A 20164-nucleotide genomic window follows, 5' to 3' on the forward strand; every position below is an offset into this window, starting at 1 on the left:
AAGGATGCATTCTCAAGAGATATATACTTACCGAATAAAGAAAACACGGACACAATCTTAAATTGATATAATATGGAAATGGCCGCGGCACTTTATTGGTCTAAAATCAAAATTACCAAACTTTAATAATCCAAATAACATCAACTGAATAATATTAAATAAACTGAAATTACTTAGTCAAAGGACTCAAGCAAAATATATAATTCAAATAATAATAATCACCATCAAAGTCCCCACCAGCCGGGACTAGTTGTAAACGAGGGCTAGCCCACCCAAACCCACAGCCATTTCTCTGCAAGATTGAAGGCCTAGGTTAAATATCTCCAGACCTATGTCCGATAGGTGAACCCCACTTTGTCTATAGATACCGGAAAAACCACCCTCCAGATCTACATGCTGAATGGGGGAAACCATTAACCGCTTGCCGACCGCCGCACGACTATTTACGTCGGCAATCAACCCCTCACAGGCAAAGCAATGTAGGGCTACGTCGCTAGCCTGTGAGGCTCTATGGAGCGAGCGTGCACTGCTGGAGGCGCGCTCCCGCTCCTGCGCGGCCACGGACCCCCCCCGCGAGTGTCCGCCGGGCACTCGCGATCGTCCGTTACACAGGAAGAAAGGCAGGCGGCTATTGTAAACAAAGCCGCCTGTCATTCTTCCCTGTGTAAGAATGGAGATCAGACGGTTCTTCTATGTAGGACCGTTGATCTCTGTTCTTAAACTAGTAGCCACAGTCAATCACAGTTAGAAACACGCCCCTAGGACACACTTAACCCCTCCCTCTCCAATACAGTTAACTCCTTCACTGCCAGTGTCATTTTTACAGTAACAGTGCATATGTATAGCACTGATTACTGCAGTAATGTCACTGGTAACCCCAAAAGTGTCAAAAATGTCAAATTTTTAGAGATATATTGCCAGAGATAACGATTAATTGGTGCACCACATCCCTAAATATAGATAGCTACAAATGGGTGGGAAAAATGGGACTTTGAAGGTGCAAATGAAAAATTTAAAGATGGAGAAAAATCTGAATTTTGTAAAAAAAAAGTAACTTTATTCAAAATATGACAAAGACAATACTTTTAAAATATGTAAAAGCATAAGAAAGCACTCGAATATGTCAGCTCTACATGTTTCACCATCTTCACAATGGCTTCTTCAGGAGTCTGATAAACATTTTTCAAGAGTGAACATTCTATATACAAAAAGAGGAAACTTGTGAAAGTATCAAACAAAAAATAAACATGTACACATAAACATATTTGATATCATAAGCAAATGCTCAATATGACATCACAATATTATATCATGAGATCTAAGGTATAATCAAACACAAGTAAATAAATGTTACCTTAAAAAGAACCTGAACCCTTTAAAGCCGGGGAGAGCCGTGGATGGCGCCGGGCCCAGCAAGGAGGAGAGAGGGGCGGAGACACCTGCCAGTCTGCGTTAACCCATAGAGGAGATGCAAGCCAAGCCAAGACTAAAAGATAAGGAGGCTAGGGCACGAGGGAATTTTGCAAAGTTAGGTTCCATTATAGTTTTAATAAATAATAAAAATATAATTATAATCAATCTGAATTTGAAGCAGCTTCAATTACCATTCAGTTTAGAAAAGAAAGACTTCCAGGGAGTTGCCCAGATCACCAAGTGGCCTGGAAATGGTATCTTGATACTTGATTTGAAAAGATGTCCTAAAGGGTAATAAACCAAAAAAGAACAGAAAAAAAGAGAGGAAATTCAATGTTTCCAATTGATGAATATAGCAAGAGAATATATGGATTCACATAAGGATAAGTAAAATGATGATATAATCACCCTCTATTGAGTCTTGCAATGCACTAAAACTGTGCCCTGCATAGCTGAAATGTGAAGAGGAATGTAGGGCTATCTGGACCTTGAATCCAGTTTCCTATAAGGGAATATATATATATATATATATATATATATATATATATATATATATATATATATATATATATATATATGTATTAAAGGCTCAATTAAAGGAGGAGATCAAAAGAAGTCCTCAATAAGAAATCAAATTCAATAACTTCTCATATGTTGGTTCATATCAAAGTCCCTCTTTACCTTTAAAAAGATATTTAGACTGCGCCCAGTTGGAAAGATATCCGAATGGACAAACCCCTTCAGAGATCTTTAAGAGGTCAGAGCTAAGAGATAAGGGAAACATCTCTTGTAAACAATAATGGTATCAAAAAATAGCCCAAATGGGCAAACTGCTGCAGATCAGAAGGAAGCCTTGTATGGGAACCGCCATTACCTCGCGTCCGACGCCACCGTTCCTGCTCCCCAGTTGTTCAGAGAGACACTGAACAAATGCACTGGCATTTAAGCATCTCCTCCACTCCCACGGCGTCTGACGTCACCGCGGGAGTGAGAGCGAGACACTGCAGACTCGCCCGATGAACCCGCGAGCGGCGTACGCCGTGATTGGACGGCGACGTCACATGGTGTAGTTCAACCCGGAAGTAAAGAAAGTACACCTCCGGTATCGCGATCACCATATCTAATAGGGGCAAAAGCCAAAGAACTGCTGGAAAAGTATGCTGGAACGCGAGAACCAGTGAAGATGACACCTTAAAGAGGTCCACAAATAGAAAAAAAAAATATTAATGATAAAGAAATGCAGAATATTGCAATATTGTAAAAAAAATTGACAACCAACCATCAAATGATGATTGATCAAATAGGGCAACTTATTGAATGGCCAAAGATCTATATCAGACATTTCAAATAATCCGTATTTCAGCACAAATACATCGATTGATAGTTCATTTAAACAAATCAATGTTTTATTATCATTTTCTATGGTTTGTATGGGAGAGTTCAAATCTAGGGGTAGTCTGCAGAAAAGCGGTGTTCCCTATCTTGACCAAGGACCTAGGTCAAGAGAATAAAAGGAGCCACCATGGATGCCCATATGGGCTCGCAATAACAGCAGGGATAAAACTCTGTGTCCCAAGTCTCCCCTGGTGGCCACAAAGAGCACGGCTGCCTCCAGCACGGATCAGGTCTACATCTTATCAATCATATAATCTGTTCAGTTGCAATAGACAATGTTAGCTGTCAAATATAGATAATAACAAAATATAATAGACAACATAAAGAATCGGAAACAGACAATAGTCTGTCTGTATAGGGATTTTGCAGACTCCTAAGAGTTACAAAAAACCTATAAATTGGCAAAAATATTCTCCTAACCAAGAAAGGGGTTGAAACTTATGGATTCATTAATACCAGGGTAACGAGTGGCCGACAAATTGAAAATCCATTTAGTCTCGCGTTGTAATAAATTTTTATCTACACTACCACCTCGTTCATTTAGTGGAATATGTTCAAGAGCAAAAAAAGTCATCATCCTATCGTCAAAACCATGGTACAAACCCATGTGACGACTAATTGGACTTTCAAATTTTTTGCTCTGGACAAGTTTGACATGGTCTCTAACGCGGTTAAAAAAGGGTAAAAGCAGTACATTATGTAAACGACCCCAACAGTCTGGCAATTAGCATAGAAAGTTGGCCTGTAAACATTTCCATTTGGAAGAATTATTTCACTGATGTTGGATAGATATTTGCAAAAATTGCATCTTTTGCATGGATTTGTACCAGTCAAAAATTTTTTTGGCTTGTTTTAAGGGGCGAAATGGCTATGAACTAATTGATCCTTCAAGGATCGAGATCTTTTGAAGGTGATTTGGGGACGGCTCCTAATATTTTCGGATACCTTTTCGTCTGCTTAGAGAAGGTACCAAAACTTACTCAAAATTGAGCGCACTTGATTGTGTTGACCTGAGTAACGCGTGATGAGGCGTACATTTACGAATTCCTTTTTCTTTTTGTTTCCAAAGATTTAATCATTCCTGTCCAATTTCTTGGCCCTATGATAAGACTTTTTTAAGCATGCCTTACTATAGCCTCTAGCTAGTAACCGATTTTGAAGATTTTTTGCCTCTACCTCAAAATCCTCTAACTTAGTGATTGCGCCGTAGGTGGAGGTATTGACTAAAAGGTATACTTGATATGAGGGGCTTGGGATGAGAGCTATCCACTTTTAAGATTGTGTTGCCGGCTGTGGTTTTACGAAACAGGGTGGAACCAATGGTGCCATCCTTGTCAATATATATCCTAATATCCAAAAAGTCGAGACTACTTTGGCTATACATGAAAGTAAATTTTAAGTTGAATTCATTCAACTTCAAAATGTCAAAAAAATTTTTGTAGAGATACTAAGGAACCGGTCCAAATCATAAAAATATCATCAATGAATCTCCTCCACAGGAGGACCTCCGAAACAAATTGTTCGATGTCCTCCCTGGAGAAGAGGTCACGCTCCCACCCCCCCAGGTGCAGGTTGGCATAAGAGGGGGCACATTTGGTCCCTATAGCCACACCCTGCACCTGGAGGTAATGGGAGCCATTGAATACAAAAACTTTGTTGGTTAAAATGAACCTTAGAAGTGAAACAATGAAGGCATTATAGCCCTCTGAAGAACCTCCCCTTTCGGAAAGGAAGCCCTCCACAACTCTGACCCCACAATGGTGTGGGATGGAGTTGTAGAGGGCTTCCACATCGATTCCCACCAGCCAAGCCCCCTTAGGAACAAGGATCCCATCAATAGCTTTGATGAGATCACTTGTATCCCTGATATAGGAGGGTAAGGCCAGAACGTGGGGGCGTAAGTAATCATCAACTAACTGACTAGCTGGTAAGATTAGGCTACCATTGTCGGAGACAATGGGCCATCCGGGGGGTTTTAACAGATTTTTGTGGACTTTCGGTAGGGCATACATTGTGGGGGTCTTTGGATCTCTCACATTCAAAAACTCCCAGGTTTTTTTTATCAATTAGTGCTTTGGAATAAGCTTCAAAAATTAGTTGTCAATATTTGATGATTATCCTATTAAAATAAGATTCAGAGATTTTCCGATACCAATCTTTGTTGTTTAGAATGTCTCGGACCATTGACTCATAGCCTGTGGTATCCATTACGACCACGTTTCCCCCCTTGTCCGATGGTTTTATCGTCAAGGAGGGGTCGTTTCGCAAGGATTCAATTGCCCTAATTTGCAACTCAAAATATATTGGGTTGGTGAAATTCTCGCGCTGTCACTCTATATGAATCCTAAATTCCTTTAAAGCTGCAGGTACTGTTATTGGTAACTGGAGAATATTTATATAATTTTATGCACTGGAGAATATCTATATTTTATTATAAACATTTGAAAGCACTGAAAGTAAATTATTAAATGTAATTAGTATGAATAACATGCACTAAGCACCTTTTAAGCGCGGTACTCACCCCTGTTACTAATTTGCAACTCATTTAAATTAGATGAGGTCAAATTTTTCCATTTTGTGTTTTCTATTTCTCTTATAACCTGTTGGGTGAAAGCCCAGATGTTGGGGTTTGACTGCAATAAAGGGAAGAACTGAGACCTTGATTTATACAACAATGGGGGTGGAAAGATAGGTTCCATGGGATGTTCTTCATCAGAATATATGGATAGGGGATCACTTTCAGTAAACGGCCAACCGGAGGATCCCCCTTCCTCCCAGAGTTCCATTAGATCATTTAATGCTTGCATTTCTGCTAATGAGAAGCCTTGATCCTGCACTGACTGGGAAGGGAGTTGACTAATCAGATCTGGAGAGTTATTATCCCTGTCATAAATCACTTTAAACATAAGTCTACAAGCAAAAAGGTGAACATCTTTGATTAGTTCGAAATTATTAATTTTTTGGGTGGGACAAAATGTAAAGCCAAGAGATAAGACGTATATTTGATCATCATTTAAGTTTTGAGAAGATAAGTTGATCACTCTTAAGGCCTCTGAATCCGAATTAGTTGGTTCCAAGAGTGATTGCTAACTTTGTTGACTTTTAGGAGTTTGGAATATAGGTGCCGTACGAACATCACTATTGACCATCGTGTTATGACTCACCTTTGATGAATTAATAGTAAGATTGGGAGTAGGAGGAAAAGAAGTGCTCTCAGGACCCAAATCACCGGAATTAGGTAAAGATTGGGATAAGGAGTGAGGGTTGGGAGGAAGTGTCGAGTGACGCTCGGTGGGAAAAACCGGAGTGCGTTTAGAGGATGTGTTGGAAGGTCTCCTTTCATCCTTCTTACGTTTTTGTGACCCATTAGCTTTCGTGCGATAATGTGCATTCACCTGTGAAGAAGAGGTAGATGATAAAGAAGAAACATCTGAATCACTAACATCATTGATAAGTGTGGAGGGGTGAGAGGAACCCTGGTATTGGTTTCTAGTTCGTTTGTTTCCTCTTTCTCTGGACCAATGATAAGCTTCATCTTGTTGATATGCTAGCCTGTCTCTGGCCAATTTTTTTTCCTTAATCTTAATTAAATTTCCTACAAAGGATTCAAGTTGTTTTTGCATCTTAATTTCTCTCTGAGGGAAAGAGGAATCAGTTAGTAAAGTGGAGTTATCCGCATATAGTTTTTTGATGTCATTGTTTACAGTCTCCAAATCTTTGGTATACTGCAAACAAAGTAAGTTCATCATTTTCAGGGAACAAGAATGTAAATTATTTTCCCATTCAGTTTTGAGTTCTGCATCAACGGTTTTAATTAATGGAAATATTTGAATTCGTAATCCCCAAGGAACTAATTTTTCCTCTGTATATTTGAGGAAGTATTTTTTGTTCCAAAATATTTTATATTTCTTTTCCAATAATTTACGTAGTCTCATGAAAAAATGATCAAGGGTAATTCCTCCCACAGAGGAACTTTGGGCTTGATGGAATTTGTCCATCATCCCATCAAAATCTTGTCCACAATAATTGGCCATGGTTAACACCTGGTATTATGATGAAGAAGATTTCTAGGCACAAGTACCACTTTTTCAGTGGCTAGGAGATATAAATAGACAAAATTATGAACAAAAAATCAACTGAACAGAAACAATTAACAGAAATTAATTTGCAATATCAAAAAAATAAAAAATTTTCTCCAGCAATAGAGGAATTGGCGGGAAGTGAAATCCCAAAATATTGAATTTTTTGAGATATATTGTCAGAGATAACGATTAATTGGTGCACCACATCCCTAAATATAGATAGCTACAAATGGGTGAGAAGAATGGGACTTTGAAGGTGCAAATGAAAATTTTAAAGATGGAGAAAAATCTGAATTTTGTAAAAAACAAGTAACTTTAGTTTAGTAGTTTAGTTTAGTTTACATAATGTACTGCACTTGTCAAGCTTTTTACATTGGGAAGACAAAAGACCCTTTTTTAACCGCGTTAGAGACCATGTCAAACTTGTCCAGAGCAAAAGTCCAATTAGTCGTCACATGGTTTTGACGATAGGATGATGACTTTTTTTGCTCTTGAACATATTCCACTAAATGAACGAGGTGGTAGTGTAGATAAAAATTTATTACAACGCGAGACTAAATGGATTTTCAATTTGTTGGCCACTCGTTACCCTGGTATTAATGAATCCATAAGTTTCAAACCCTTTCTTGGTTAGGAGAATATTTTTGCCAATTTATAGGTTTTTTGCAACTCTTAGGAGTCTGCAAAATCCCTATACAGACAGACTATTGTCTGTTTCCGATTCTTTATGTTGTCTATTATATTTTGTTATTATCTATATTTGACAGCTAACATTGTCTATTGCAACTGAACAGATTGTATGATTGATAAGATGTAGACCTGATCCGTGCTGGAGGCAGCCGTGCTCTTTGTGGCCACCAGGGGAGACTTGGGACACAGAGTTTTATCCCTGCTGTTATTGCGAGCTCATATGGGCACCCACGGTGGCTCCTTTTATTCTCTTGACCTAGGTCCTTGGTCAAGATAGGGAACACCGCTTTTCTGCAGACTACCCCTAGATTTGAACTCTCCCATACAAACCATAGAAAATGATAATAAAACATTGATTTGTTTAAATGAACTAGCAATCGATGTATTTGTGCTGAAATACGGATTATTTGAAATGTCTGATATAGATCTTTGGCCATTCAATAAGTTGCCCTATTTGATCAATCATCATTTGATGGTTGGTTGTCAAATTTTTCTACAATATTGCAATATTCTGCATTTCTTTATCATTAATATTTTTATTTTCTATTTGTGGACCTCTTTAAGGTGTCATCTTCACTGGTTCTCGCGTTCCAGCATACTTTTCCAGCAGTTCTTTGGCCTATTAGATATGGTGATTAGGGATGATCGAACGGTTCGGGTCGACCATCGGTTCGGCCCGAACATTGGGTGTTCGAGGTTCGGCCGAATTTAGAACTTTTTGCCCAAAAAGTTCGGAATTCGGCAACCAGAACCTCCCAAAATGCAATGCTTCAGGAAATGGGCTTTAAAAGCCCGTGATTGGACCAGAACCATTAGCAAAAGCCAATTGAGGGGGCAGGAGAATGCTAGGAATGTGATTGGAGTGACTAGGGGGTCCCTAGACCAATCACTAGTGAATACGCCCCCCAGTATATAAGATCGACCCCGCCAAATTCCTAGCATTCTTATACTGGACATGGAAGAGAGTGGAAGCAGTTCTGTTAATTTTACTTTAAAAGTGTCATTTAGCTATTTTTAGTGTGAGGAAAGGGATATCTAGTGTAGTTAGAGTGCTCCTTTACACTTAAGTTAGCTTCAAAAAATTAGTTTCTGTAGGGAAAGTATGAAGTGCCAGGGTGACCGTAATGTAGTGTAGGGGAAACTGACTGCCATGGCAGGCTGACCAAACCCTTCCATACCAGGGTGACCGTAATGTAGTGTAGGGGAAACTGACAGTGACTGCCATGGCAGGGTGACCAAACCCTTCCATGTCAGGGTGACCGCAATAGAGAAATGATCATTTCTCTGAATAGCTTCGGAACACCATTATGGCTTCTCACCAGCAAGCATTTTTTATGCTGCAGGGGCTGCCACTGTCAGTGCTTTTTTGAGGACATGTTTGATGTCAGACATGACATCTGAACATGTGTATAGGGGGTATATATACACATATATGTCTGAATATATACCCCTAGACATATATAGGTGTGATAGTAGCAGAAATAAATGCTTGCGCTAATGAAATCATTTACAGTAATATATTTCTGCTACTATCACACCTATATATGTCTAGGGGTATATATTCAGACATATATGTGTATATATACCCCCTATACACATGTTCAGATGTTTTGCCTGCCTCCAAAAACCCCCAAAAAATGGCAGCAAAAACACACCTGGGCATTTTTTTTTTGACGCTAGCGTTTTTTTGGCATTTTTTTGGGTTCTTTTGAGGCAGGCAAAACATCTGAACTTGTCTATAGTGGTATATATACACACATACTTATATGTTTATACACACCTAGACATCTATAGGTGTGATAGTAGCAGAAATATATTAGTGTAAATGATTTCATTAGCGCAAGCATATATTTCTGCTACTATCACACCTATATATGTCTAGGTGTGTATAAACATATAAGTATGTGTGTATATATACCACTATAGACAAGTTCAGATGTTTTGCCTGCCTCAAAAGAACCCAAAAAAATGCCAAAAAAAACGCTAGCGTCAAAAAAAAAAAAATGCCCAGGTGGGTTTTTGCTGCCATTTTTTGGGGGTTTTTGGAGGCAGGCAAAACATCAGAACTTGTGCACAGTACCACTATGCACAAGTTCAGATGTTTTTCCTGACTGAAAAGAACCCCAAAAAATGCCTTCTATTAAACCGGGAGAGAAGCTAACTACCTGTCCTGAAAGAAAGTGTTCTCATACAAACGATCTTTTTTTTTCTGGTTCTGGACATGCTACAGAGCTGAAACTTCACATGCACACCTTTTAGACCCCCCAGATACAAAATCCAAAGTAAAAATCAAAAAATCTCTTCTTTTTTTTTTAATTTTTTCAATAATTGGCTTTTTTATCAAAAATGACAATTTTTAAGAACTTTTTTTGTGTGATTTTGTGTCTGGGGGGTCTAAAATGTGTACCTGTGAAGTTTCAGCTCTGTAGCATGTCCAGAACCAGAAAAAAAAGATCATATAGGTGTTAAAGTTAAAGGAGGCTCCCGACCCACATCCCGGTTCTACTGAAAAATTATCTTTTTTTTTTCATGGTTCTGGACATGCTACAGAGCTGAAACTTCACATGCACACCTTTTAGACCCCCCAGATACGAAATCCAAAGTAAAAATCAAAAACATCTCTCTTTTTTTTTTAAATTTTTTCAATAATTGGCTTTTTTATCAAAAATGAAAATTTTTAAGAACTTTTTTTGTGTGATTAATAGTTAATGGGGCATGACCCAGAACCCTGGGCACTTTTTAGGGGCGTTTATTGGGTTTTAGGGCTTAAAAATTGTGTTTTTTGATTATCGAAGTTCGGGTCCCATTGATTTCAATGGGGTTCTGAAATCCGGGCCGAACTTTCGGGAAGTTCGGATGTTCTGGCCGAACCGAACTTTTCAAAAGTTCGATCATCCCTAATGGTGATCGCGATACCGGAGGTGTACTTTCTTTACTTCCGGGTTGAACTACACCATGTGACGTCGCCGTCCAATCACGGCGTACGCCGCTCGCGGGTTCATCGGGCGAGTCTGCAGTGTCTCGCTCTCACTCCCACGGTGACATCAGACGCCGCGGGAGTGGAGGAGATGCTTAAATGCCGGCGCATTTGTTCAGTGTCTCTCTGAACAACCGGGGAGCAGGAAGGGTGGCGTCGGACACGAGGTAATGGCGGTTCCCATACAAGGCTTTCTTCTGATCTGCAGCAGTTTGCCCATTTGGGCTATTTTTTGATACCATTATTATTTACAAGAGATTTTTCCCTTATCTCTTAGCTCTGACCTCTTGAAGATCTCTGAAGGGGTTTGTCCATTATCTTTCCAACTGGGCGCAGTCTAAATATCTTTTTAAAGGTAAAGAGGGACTTTGATATGAACCAACATATGAGAAGTTATTGAATTTGATTTCTTATTGAGGACTTCTTTTGATCTCCTCCTTTAATTGAGCCTTTAATACATATATATATATATTCCCTTATAGGAGACTGGATTCAAGGTCCAGATAGCCCTACATTCCTCTTCACATTTCAGCTATGCAGGGCACAGTTTTAGTGCATTGCAAGACTCAATAGAGGGTGATTATATCATCATTTTACTTATCCTTATGTGAATCCATATATTCTCTTGCTATATTCATCAATTGGAAACATTGAATTTCCTCTCTTTTTTTCTGTTCTTTTTTAGTTTATTACCCTTTAGGACATCTTTTCAAATCAAGTATCAAGATACCATTTCCAGGCCACTTGGTGATCTGGGCTACTCCCTGGAAGTCTTTCTTATAGATTTCTTCAATTGTTTGACTTTTTTCTAAACTGAATGGTAATTGAAGCTGCTTCAAATTCAGATTGATTATAATTATATTTTTATTAAAACTATAATGGAACCTAACTTTGCAAAATTCCCTCGTGTCCTAGCCTCCTTATCTTTTAGTCTTGGCTTGGCTTGCATCTCCTCTATGGGTTAACGCAGACTGGCAGGTGTCTCCGCCCCTCTCTCCTCCTTGCTGGGCCCGGCGCCATCCACGGCTCTCCCCGGCTTTAAAGGGTTCAGGTTCTTTTTAAGGTAACATTTATTTACTTGTGTTTGATTATACCTTAGATCTCATGATATAATATCGTGATGTCATATTGAGCATTTGCTTATGATATCAAATATGTTTATGTGTACATGTTTATTTTTTGTTTGATACTTTCACAAGTTTCCTCTTTTTGTATATAGAATGTTCACTCTTGAAAAATGTCTATCAGACTCCTGAAGAAGCCATTGTGAAGATGGTGAAACATGTAGAGCTGACATATTCAAGTGCTTTCTTATGCTTTTACATATTTTAAAAGTATTGTCTTTGTCATATTTTGAATAAAGTTACTTGTTTTTTACAAAATTCAGATTTTTCTCCATCTTTAAATTTTTCATTTGCACCTTCAAAGTCCCATTCTTCCCACCTATTTGTAGCTGTCAAAAATGTCAGTCAAGGGTCCGATCTGTGATTTTTTTGCGGGACTGCGACATTGCGGCAGACAGATCGCCGCCATTACTCGTTAAAAAAAACAACAAAAATGACAAAAATCTTTCCCTTTGTTAGTAAACGCGATAACTTTTGCCCAAACCAATCAAAATACACTTTTTGTGATTTTTTTTACCAAACATATGTAGCATAAAACAAATTGGCTGAAAATGTTAAAAAATTTCGATTTTTATATTCTTTTGGGGGGAATTTCATATAAAAAATGTGAAAAATATTGTTATTTTTGCAAAATTGACGCCCTTTTTTTGTTTATAGCGCATGATCAAAAAATCGCACAGGTGATCAAATACCACTAAAAGAAAGCTCTGTTTGTGGGAAAAAAAGGATGTCAAATTTGTTTAGGTACAGCATTGCACGACCGCGCAATTGTCCGTTAAAGTCACGCAGTGCCGAATCGCAAAATAGGCCCTTGTCAGGAAGGGGGTAAAATCTTCCGGGGCTTAAGTGGTAAATGGTTGGCATAAATTACTCAACTGCTTGGTTAATACGAAAAAAAGTGCATATAGATACGCACAAGCGGCGCTATACCTCAAACTGTCAATCAGAGTGAGTCACATAAACCTATCTGGCATAGGTAAAACAGATGAATGACCAACATTAAATGTATATAAAATGTATATAAAATACGTTAAAATCTACAAAAATATAGATAAAGGTCAGAGTCCGTGAAACAGAAAGTCCATCACCAACAATATTCATGAAGGTAAGTTAAGCAGTATTCCTCATATGGTGCTGTTCGGTGTACACCTCCACCTCACCACTCGTGAGACACCCGAGTATATACGCTTACCAGATAGCTTATTGGTTAAAGCCTGTAGAACTACTCTGCTCTGGACTCTCCCAATGATCCGATCCCTGAAGGGGCCAGTCGTGTCATGTGATTGTAAAGAGGACAGTCATCTACCATGTGACTGTAGGGGGACCAGCATTTAGCATATGATTGTAGAGGGACCTGTATCTAGCATGTGATTGGAAGGGGGCAGCTCCTACCATGTGATTGGACATGGTACTTATTGTATCTCCTTTCTCTGAATAGTTTGTTCCTTATGCTAGGGTCGCCAGTACAGTATTTGTACATTGATATCATATCCCCCCTCAATCGTCTCTTCTCCAGAGAGAATAGGTTCAGTGCTTGTAGCCTATCCTCATAGCTGATGTCCTCCATTACCCTAATCATTTTTGTTGCCCTTCTCTGGACTTTCTCCAGTTCCAGCACATCCTTCCTGAGGACCGGTGCCCAGAACTGGACAGCATACTCCAGATGTGGCCGGACCAGAGTCTTGTAGAGCGGGAGAATAATCTCTTTATTTCTGGAGTGAATCCCCTTTTTTATACATCCCAATATTCTGTTGGCTTTGCTTGCAGCGGCTTGGCATTGCATGCCACTGCCAAGCCTGTTGTCTACCAGTACCCCCAAGTCCTTTTCCATCCTAGACTCACCCAGAGGTTCCCCCCCTAGTGAGTAGCTTGCTTTCTGGTTTCTGGCCCCCAGGTGCATTACTTTACATTTTTCAACATTAAACCTCATCTGCCATGTAGTTGCCCACCCTGTTATTTTGTTCAGGTCCGCTTGCAAGGTTTCCACATCCTGCATAGAAGATATTGGCAAGCCTAGTTTAGTATCATCCGCAAATACTGAGATTGTACTAGATATCCCCTCCTCTAGATCATTTATGAATAAATTAAACAGGATTGGTCCCAGGACAGAACCCTGGGGGACCCCACTTTCCACACCCGCCCAATCTGAGTACTCCCCATTAATCACCAACCTCTGGACTCTCCCCTGGAGCCAGTTCTCTATCCAGGTACTGACCTTATGGTCCATACCTACCTTCCTTAGTTTGTACAGTAAGCGTTTGTGGGGAAAGGTGTCAAAGGCCTTTGCAAAGTCCAGATACACCACATCCACAGGCTTTCCCTTATCTAGGTGGCAGCTCACTTCATCGTAGAAAGTTAATAGATTGGTTTGGCAACAACGATTTTTCATGAATCCATGCTGATTACTACTTATAATACCGTTTTCATTACTAAAGTCTTGTATGTGGTCCCTTAACATCCCCTCCAAAATTTTGCAGACTACTGATGTTAGGCTGACCGGCTTATAATTACCCGGGATACATCTCGGCCCCTTTTTAAGTATTGGTACCACGTTGGCTTTTTTCCAATCAGCTGGCACCATACCCGTCTGTAAACTATCCTTAAAGATCAAGAATAATGTCACGCCGGTTTGCTCTGACGGTCCCAAACGCATCTGTCTTATGCTGTAGGAGGAACTCAAACAGTTCTGGGGACGTATTAAAATTGTCTGTGGTGACACAGTACCCCTGATCCAGCAGAGGCTCAATCAGCGTCAGAACAGAAGCAGTTGCCATCCCATAGCTGCTGAACCTTTGGTTGAACTTGGTTCCTCTCCCGGTATATAGGACCGAGTTCCAAATATATCCAGAGCTGGATTCACACAGCATAAATAATTTGATTCCAAAGCGTGCTCGCTTGGATGCAATATATTGGATCCAGCTAAGTCTCCCTTTATATGCCATTAGACTTTCGTCTATGCAAATATCTCTTTCTGGGACATAGGACTCCTGGAAATTTTTCAAAATTAATTGGTAAATGTCCCAGATCTTTTTGAGCTTCAGAGCCGGATGAGAAGTCTCATCAAAATCCTCATTATTGGCAAAGTGCAAATACCTCATAATAAGGGAGAATTTGTACTCCGACATAACGGTACCAAAAAAAGGTGTGACCAATAATTTGTTTGTGGTCCAATACCACTTCTGCAGGGGTTTCCCCACCACTCCTTGCAGAATAATTAGGCCCAGGAATTTCCAGATATCCGCACTGGTAACGGGTTCCCACATCCTGCTCCTTGAAAACCGCCGATGTGCTGCGGCTTGTTGCTCCTGGTACCGGTTGGTCTCCACAAAAATTTTTTCGATAACCTCATCGGTCAAAAAAAGTTGCAGATACGCCAAGGGGTTATCCTCCTCAACATCGACTTTGAAACCAGGTGCTCCAGTAAACGGGAACCTTGGGGGCGCTACGTGCTCCGTACCGCAGTCGATCACGCACCAAGTACGCACATCGCTCGGCACAGTCACAGCATCATCACTGAACTCACTTTCAGCGTCGGATGACGAGCTTCCCCCTGAATCGCTGTCACTCCACTCTGCATGCGATTCAGGATCGCTGTCACTCTCGCCCAGCAGGTCATACACCGCTTTTGATGTTGCGGCACGCTTGTTTGAGGCCATGGTCGCTCTGCAATGATTCAGATACAGTGTATAGGAATAATGCAGGAAGTGCAATGGAGAAAGCACTGGGGGGCAATCAAAGGTCAATTTATTTTATTTAGGGAATGTAATCCAATAGGATTACAGTGTATCAGTGTGTTTGTGTGTTATACTTTTTGAATTTGCCGCCGGTTCCACCCCCGGCGGACGTCACGTCGCCGGAGACGGAAGCCAGGGCTCGCAGACGATCGGGAGGAAGCTCCGCCGCCGCATATCGCCCGCATTCTTCGCTGGATCCCGGTGACAAGGTAAGTAAAACCTCTACCAGGATCCAGCGATCTTCCTAGCGGTACCCCGAGTGTGGCTCGGGGTTACCGCTTTTGGCTCTAAAATCTAACCCCGAGTCACGCTCGGGAATACCGCTAGGAAGGTTAATCTCATAATCACTGACTCGTCCAGGGCCAATCTGGCTGCCTCGGTGGCAGCTCCAATGCGGAATCAATGGGGAGTAATTTTCTGCTTGCCTAAACCCAAATGTAATAAGCACTTTCTAAGAACATAAGAAAACTGAAACTTAGTCAGTGAGGATAAATCCTGGTGTATGAAAAAAAGAGCCTGGCCCAAAAGGCCTGACAGCCAAATATTTCGATATCACTAAATGGGGGCATATTACCTGGTCACTGCAAGCAGCCAGATTGAGCCATCTTCCTTTAGCAAGCTGGTCTGTCTTAGACTGTCTTACTAAAACTTTAATACCCGTAGCTTCAACCACTACATCACTGAAAACAAGATTTGCCTGGGAAAACCTGCTAGTCGAAACCAATTCCGAGCTCGGTAATGCTGCAGAAAAGCACAAACAAATGCTGCAAAAAATAATAGGGCTTCATAGCTTGAAAAGCAGACCACAGAAGTAACCAGGCAAATCCTTCTCAATAAATCCAAAGATATCGGTCTACGGGTATCTGGGGAAGAATTGATCCTTTTATAGCCCTTCAAGGCTTGTCTAACCGTGAAAAAACTGTTACAACTGGGTAATCTATTTAGTTTAAAGAAAAAGGAAACTCCTGCTAATGTCTTGTTAATGTGGTTATGTGAAAATTTTGCTTGCACCATGTAGCATAGGAAAGCGAAACTTGCTTGTTCTGATGCTGCCCGAATGGACAATTCAACCTTAGAACGAAAAGATACCCATTTCCCCCATGCAGCTGTATAATCGGCCCATGTATAGGGCACTACTGAATCTTGAATGGCTGCTAAGGCTGGATCTAAATTAAGTTCCAAAGATGACTTGGGCATGAGTGTCCCACCAAATCTGCGCTTGGATGGAGTTCTCTGAATAGCAAAATCTGAAAACGAGACAAAGAGTAAGCGATGTCATTCGACTTACCAGGCACATGTTTGGCTTTGACCCAAATGTTGAGTTTCAAACACAAAATAGCGCAAAAGTTTTATAACTAAAAACTAAAAATAACTAAAATGGATTTTGATGACAAACAATTTATAGTGTAAATTACTCCCTTATTGCCTGAATTTATTAATATCCTTTTGTCCTTAAAACTTTCACCCCATAACTCAAGGGCGACTAGAATCGGAAAAAATTTGAATAAAACTATATTTTTAGTAGCACCTTGCTCAACCCATGCTGGGGGCCATGAGTCACAGCACCAGTGACTTCACCATACTGCGGCGAAGCCTCTGGACCAGGCTGCATCCGTGAAGAGCTCTAAATCTGCAGAAAAAATAAAATCATCTTGAAAGAAAGAGCGACCATTATATACCTGTAGGAATTCAGACCATACCATAAGGTCCTCTTTTAAATCCAAAGTCATGTGTATGTGTGAGAAGGGGGATTTGTAACCTGACATCGCAAGAGACATGCGCCTGGAAAAGATCCTGCCTATTGGCATTATGCATGAAGCAAAAGCCAGTAGGCCTAATAAAGCCTGGAGTTCTTTTAATAAAACCTTCTGCATAGGCAAAATAAAAGCTATATGGTACTGAATTTTTGCGAACTTCACCTCCGGTAGGTTACACTCGCACAATCACATGACTGTATTTATACCTAGGAAATCAATAGAAGTGTAAGGAAAAACTGTTTTTTTCTGATGCCAAAGGGATACCAAAATACTTACAAATATAGAAAAATAATTTCAGCAGTAGGAAACAAACAGTGGAATCTGGGGGACCAATAAATAAAAAGTCATCCAGGTAATGTAACAACACCCTGAAAATCAGACTCATGAATGACTACCCATTGCAGAAAATTTGCAAAAGCCTCAAAGTAGGCACAGGATAGCGAACACTCCATTGGTAGGCAGCAATCATAAAAATAAAAACCTTTGAAATAGAAACCCCAAAAAGCTCCCTTCCCGTATCCTTTAATTAAAGTAATCGCATCATCAAAAGTGGAATATGAAACTGCTGATAACGCAGGGTCAATTTCGTAATTTAATCAGCCCCCGAAGGAAATGATAAATGGTGAATCATACGAAAAGAATTGGGATTCTTCTTGGGAACCACACCTAAAGGGGATATGCGAAAATTTGCAAATGGAGGTGAAGGAAAAGGGCCTGCTACCCGCCCAGCCTCTGTTTCTTTATTTATCTTCTCTCTAACAATATTTGGAAATTGATCCACAGATTTCAGGCTCCTGACTATTTTACAACCTTTTCCAGTAAATGACGGAAGCTCGAAACCTGATGAAAAACCATTAATTATTAGACGCACTTTCTCCGATTCTGGGTAGATTAACAGCCAGGGGTGCATTCTTTCCAGCCTCACAGAAGTGCAGGCTTTTCGGAAAAATATCCTTAGGATTTTGGCTAGGCTGATTTGATTTTTTGAAACACTTAGCCACCGGGTGTGTACCAAAGCAGAAAGAGCACTCATGCCTATACTTACAAGCAGAGGCCCATTTACACTGTGCCTCATTGAAGGCATAACACACACCCCTGCGGTAAACCAATGACGTTTTTTGACTGTGGGGCTGTTGCCTAGACTGAGAGACATATTTTTGTGGAAGGATTAAGTTTAACCAAAGGCCTACGTCCTTCATCCCCCATTTGAGGCTCGGGTATACGGATAATTTCTGATGAAAAGATTTGTCATAAAAGAACCAGCCTAGGCCTCCAAAGTTTTTATATGCCTCTAAAATATGCTCCACATGTTGGAAAAGGCCACTGCATTTATCAGGAATTTTTTCTCCCATAACTGCTGCAAAAATACAAAAATATTGCAATCAATTATGGAAGGACCTAGCAACCGAGCGCTTTTTACTATCTATCATTATTATCCTAATTTTTCTTGTCATTTCTGAAATCAAAATCTTTTGAAGAAGGTAATAGTGAAAGTATGTCTATAAATTCCCCTTTCCATATCTTCTCCTTTACTGCATTTGACAAATGATATCCTAAAGGTGAAACATTGCATGGTAAAACCTCCTTTAGACAGTTTTCTGGAACTGTATTCAGCATAGGGGTAAAAATGCCAGTGCATGCATTAATGCTAGTAACAGGCGTCGCCACAGGCGATACATTATTTACTACTGCTGTTTTTTGAGAATCCATTGGAGACCAAACATTAACCGAAACAGGGGAGCTAGTTAGAGAATTACTATTAACAGAAGTCTTAGTAACTCCAATAACATCAGCAAATTTGAATAATGAATTAATAAGAGAATTTAGTGCAGTAATTTGAGATAACTAACCAATGGGATTAATAGATACAGGGTTCTGCATTGCACCTGAGGGGTTAAGCTGAGGCTGCACTATATTTCTATTCTCCAGCATAGGCTGCTGAGGGTAAATGTTCTGTGGCGCTTCTGAAATCCTCACATCTAACAGTTTCTGCCTAGATGCAGGCTCACTCTGTTGCTTGGAGACAGCTGAGGTACTTTTTGAAGCTGGTCTTCTAGCTGCCGAGCGCTGAGATCTGTCCCGCCTTGAATTCCTACGAGGTGGCAAGGGGGAGATTGATTGGCATCTCTTTGGGCCTCTACTGCTTACCCTGGTTCTCACCATGGCGTCACACCGCTCCTCCTCCACCTTAGGCTGGGCTCCATGACGGGGCGTCGCTTGACTGGCATTCAATGCTGGAGGGAGGCTTTGCTGAGGCTGCTTCGGCTGCGTGCTCTGCGTTCTCTCCTGAATGGACTGTGAGGCAGCACTAGGTAAGACGCCTAGCCCGCAGTCCCCCGAGGCTTCCCTTTGTGGCCTCCTCAGATGGTGACAGTACAGTGCATGCATCCTTTATCAGCAGCCTTTGGCATTGGGAAAAAATCTGAGCCAGTCTGAGGCTGTCAATGTGTCATATTTACAAAGGTGTTGATGACGGCTCTCTGCTGCATGTGCAGCATTGCCAAAGTTGAGTTCCACCTGGTGGGTATGTAACAAATCAGGCGGTTTGTGGGCAGGTGGAATTCCCACTGAACTTCAGCCAACTGAGCACTGGCTGTGTATGACTGCCTGAAATAGCTCTTCTTGCCTGCTTTAGCAGATCTTCCAACCCTGGGTACCTATTTAAAAAAAGCTGCACCACCAAATTGAGGACATGTGCCAGGCATGGCACATGGGTAAACTATCCCTGTCTAAGTCCAGACAGGAGGTTTGTGCCATTATCATACACCATCATTCCTGGCTCCAGCTGGCATGGCGTGAACCATCTCTGGGCCTGCCCCTGCAGAGCTGAAAGAATCTTGGCTCCAGTGTGGTTCCTGTCCCATAAACACACCAACTTAATCACTAAAAGGCACCTTTAAGCCTGACTCAGGGCATGGGGGAGGAGGAGGGGGTAGAGCTGACAAATCTCACATCATCACCCCTAGCTGTATGGAGACGTGGCAGCACAACA

This window comes from Pelophylax lessonae (assembly GCF_965119305.1).
Source record: "Pelophylax lessonae genome assembly, chromosome: 3".
In the NCBI taxonomy this organism is placed as follows: domain Eukaryota; kingdom Metazoa; phylum Chordata; class Amphibia; order Anura; family Ranidae; genus Pelophylax; species Pelophylax lessonae.